The sequence below is a fragment of the Arachis duranensis genome, chromosome 3 (genome assembly GCF_000817695.3).
Source record: "Arachis duranensis cultivar V14167 chromosome 3, aradu.V14167.gnm2.J7QH, whole genome shotgun sequence".
In the NCBI taxonomy this organism is placed as follows: Eukaryota; Viridiplantae; Streptophyta; class Magnoliopsida; order Fabales; family Fabaceae; genus Arachis; species Arachis duranensis.
The window spans coordinates 110,617,628-110,622,061 of record NC_029774.3 but is presented as its reverse complement, the minus strand read 5'-3'; the positions used below and the strand labels follow the sequence as shown (position 1 = coordinate 110,622,061).

Sequence of the window (4,434 nt, the reverse complement as noted above, 5' to 3'; positions counted from 1 at the left end):
AAGGGAAAAGAGAGAGAGAGCGAGAGAGAGAGAGAGAGAGAGAGAGAGAGAGAGAAGGGAGAGAGGAGGGGGAGAAAGAGGAGAGAGAGAGAGAGGAAGGGGAGAGAGAGTGAAGGGAGAGAGAGAGAAAAAGAGTATGAAAAACTAATTTTGGAGTTTAAATAGAACCAGTTTTAATTTGATTTAAAACTAAATTGAACCATAAAAACGGTTTTTAATAAATTGGTTTTCATAAAAACTATGGTTTCAGTTTAGTTTTTTATTTAAAAAAACTTGATGAGTTTGGAAAACTCAAATTTATTTTAATGATGAACAAACATTATTGAAATAGTTAATTACAAAATTATTAATTTGATTTTCATTGAACATATGTTAATTAATAATTTTGTGATGCAGGTTTTTAATATGGGTCGAAAATAAAAGAAAAAAACTGCAAGCCCAAGTGTTTTATAAATACATTTAGCATTGATGCAAAAATATTTTGTTTGTTGTGGCTGAATTATTATTCTTGTTATTGGGCCAAAATTTGTGATACAAGCCCAATTAAAACTCATGCTCCAAGATCATTAAAGTTGGTCCAAAACTAATCTTGAGAAGAAAGCAAAAGTTTTGCTTGATGCTTCCAACGGATTCTTTTAATCAAGTGATGAAATTCAAAATTTATCAAGAAGAGTTAATACTTGTATTGGAAACATGAGAGAGATTATACAATTAATTTGATGGCTCATTAATGCTACACGCCACCAAGAAAGAAAGGGGAGTGGGAATTAATTCAGCTTGTTTTACTTTATTCAAATCCATTACATGCTTTTATTTCTACTTTATCTTCTCTCTCATCTCTTCTCTCATTTTCGGTCACTTCCATCACAGCAACCATAGAAACTTTTGCAAGCTATCAAGATGATGCTAGGAGCAAGCTAAAGACCATCACCATGATGGCAAGAAAAAGTAAACAAAAAGTATGCTGTGGCTGAGATCTCCAACCATGAATGGTAAGCTATGGTGACAAGATCTTGGCTTCTTCATACCAAAAAAGGAAGAAGGAGATTCGGCCAGCAAGGTGAAGATTCTTTGGAGGATGGCTTGTCTCTGATTCTGCTCAACCACCACAGGAAGTAGCTAGAGTGGCGAAGTGATGGAGAAGGCAGAGATTGGAGCAGATGAAGCCATCATCATCATGAAGCATCAAGGGCCAGAAATCCATCTTGGGGAGCAAGCCAAGGATGGAGCGCTCGGATTGATGAAGGGTGATGACCAAGGAAGGACTAGAGGTATTTGCATGTTGGTTATGCGTGAGTTACCTCTTCTCTCTTTCTGGCCGAACCGGTTTATTCTGCATGGAGAAGAAGTTAAGCTTGGTTCGTTTGGTTTCAACTGTGGAGGCTTCACTCTTCTATAAAAAGGGTGAACAGCCATGGTTTGAAGCAAGGAGAGTAAGTGCAGAGTTCTTATAGCTACCCAAGCTAACAGAAGTTCTTCTCCTTCAATGTATTCTGTTTTGTAATTTTTCTGTTTAATTTTGTCATGTCTTGAGTCTCATGGAAAAAGGCAAACAGTGAGGTTTGTATGAAAAAGCCATAGAGCGGAAAAAGGCAGAGAGTGCAAAATTAAAAGAAAAATCCATAGATGTCTTAGAGTTCCTTTGTACGTCTATGTTGTGTTTCATGATTCTGTGGGAATCCCCTTGTAAGTTGGGTTAGCACTTTACAATTTGTAATCTGGAAGATTATAGTGAAATTTCATCATGGTTGTGATGGAGACTGGATGTAGGCTGCATTGCACTTAGCAGCTGAACCAGGATATATCTGGGTGTAATCTTCTCTCTCTACTTCTTCATTTCTGTTTCTGCTGCACTGGAACTAAAATAAAAAATGTCTCGTGCCAAGTGACGAGACAAAAGTAAAAAATCTCGTGGCTAGGGACGAGACAAAAACAGAAAAGTTTCCTCAAAGACCAGAAAGTGTATTCAAGCGAAAAGGGGGCTAAGATTCAACCCCCCTTCTCTTAGCCACTGAAACCATCAATTGGTATCAGAGCTTAGACTCAAAGAGATCAAGCTTTGCAGCTTGGAGAAAAGATCCTCATGGCAGAAAGCAGTGGCTCAAATCTGGTATCATACAATCTCACAGAAGGGCAGTCAAGCAACAGACCGCCTCTTTTCAATGGGAAAAACTATACCTATTGGAAGGAGAGAATGAAGATCTTTGTGCAAGCAGTAGACTACAGGCTTTGAAAGATCATCCTAGAAGGACCACAGTTTTCTACTAACACAAGTGCTGAAGGAGTAGTCACTCTTAAACCAGAAGCAAGCTGGACCGAAGAAGATAGGAAGAAAGTGGAGCTAAATGCCAAGGCCATAAATCTACTCAACTGTGCTATCAGCTTCGAGGAGTACCGACGGGTATCATGATGCACAACAGCAAAGGAAATCTGGGATAAATTACAAATCACTCATGAAGGAACCACTATTGTAAAGAAGACTCGGATAGACATGTTAAATAGGGAATATGAAATGTTTACAATGAAGGAAAGAGAATCCATTGATGAACTGTTCAAATGGTTCAACACCATTACTTTTGGCTTGGATGCTATGGGAGTAACACATTCTGATTCTGTGCTTGTGAGAAGAGTGCTGAGATGTCTCACTAAAGAGTGGGAAACAAAAGCTTTAATTATTTTTTAGAGCAGTAATCTTGATTCCATGACACTTGATGATTTGAGAGGAAACCTTCTTACTTTTGAAAACACTTATTTGAAAAAAGAGTCAAAAAAGAAAGGAATTGCATTTTCTTCTGTAACTAACCCTCTGGGTGATGAATCCAGTGATAACTCCTCTGAAAATGAATTTGTGTTGTTTGCCAAAAAATTCAGGAAAATGGTAAAGTTCAAAGGCAAAGGCGGCAGCTCAAGGAAAATGAAGAAAGATCTTAGCAAAGTGACTTGTTTCAACTGCAAGGAAATGGGGCATTACAAATCTGATTGTCCTAAGTTAAAAAGGGAGGAGAAGAAAAAAGGATGAAAGAAGAAGGGTCTGATGGCATCATGGGAAGACTTGGAAAATGACTCAGACAGTGATGAAGAATCTGAGACCAAGTCACAACCTTGCCTCATGGCAAATCATGTAGATCAGGTATTTTTTCAAAACCCTGACACTAAAGACCTTCATCTTATGATAGATCACCTTTCTAAAAAAATAAGATGTTTTCTGACTGATAATCAAGATCTTGAACAACAAATTTTCATTCTTAAAACTGAAAATGATTTTCTCAAAGAAAAGCTGAGGGAGGCCGAAACTGCCTGTGATCTTGTGGAAGAAAATAAGCAGTTGAAAGCCCAACTTAGAAGTTGTGAAAGTGATCACTCGGTTGTTGCATATGTAAACTGTTTTAAAGAAAATGAAGAGTTGCTGGAAAAGGTTAAAAATCTTGAAAATGACTTAGCTAAATTTACTCAAAGTTCTGAAAATCTAAGTCAAATTTTGGCTAGTCAAAAATCACTCTTTGATAAAGCTGGTTTGGGATTTTATAAATCTGATAAGAAACCTTCCTTTAAAGATAAAGCTTCTTCATCCAATGACACAAGGTTTCAAGATCCCACCTACTTTAACAAAACAGCAATTCTAAGGTTTTGTAGATTGTGTAACCGAAGTGGTCATTTTTTCGTTCAACGTTTCTTTGGTGAAAGAATGATTGGTGATAAAGTTTACAAGGTTGTTTTTTATTACAATGATTTGGGACATAAGAGATGGTTTAACGTGAAAGGATCCAAGAAAATTTGGATACCTAAGGTCACTTGAGCTTATTTTGTAGGTATGCCTAGCATCCAAGAGGAAGGAAAATATGTGGTATATGGACAGCGGATGCTCTAGGCATATGACCGGAAAGACAACCTTCTTCATAAAGCTTGATGAATATGATGGAGGACTTGTTACTTTTGGTGATGATGGAAAAGGAAAGATAGTGGCTGTTGAAAAAGTTAGTAAAAACTTTTCATCTTGTATAAATGATGTTCTTCTTGTCAATGGCTTGAAACATAATTTACTTAGTGTTAGTCAATTATGTGATTTGAGTTTTGAAGTTATTTTTAAGAAGTTTGTTTGTTTAGTTGTTTGTGAGAAAACTGGGGATGTTCTATTTGAAGCTAAAAGATGCAATAATGTGTATGGATTAACTCTTGAGGATTTAAATGAACAAAATGTAACATGATTTACATCTCTTGAATCTGAAAAATGGCTTTGGCATAGAAAGTTAGGTCATGCTAGCATGTACCAAATTTCTAAGCTAGTCAAAAAGAATTTGGTTAGAGGAATTCCAAACATCAAGTTTGATAATGATCTTACTTGTGATGCTTGCTAATTGGGCAAACAAGTAAAATCGTCTTTTAAATCAAAAGATGGAATCTCAACCAAAAGGCCATTGGAGATGTTACATATTC

At 36.6% G+C, this 4,434-nt stretch overlaps 1 protein-coding gene across 1 annotated transcript in view; it reads left to right on the top strand.

Moving 5' to 3' along the window:
• Positions 1–4,434, top strand: part of LOC107480086 (uncharacterized) — a 17,408-nt gene that overhangs the window by 10,246 nt on the left and 2,728 nt on the right. The gene's annotated exons all lie outside the window — the stretch shown is intronic.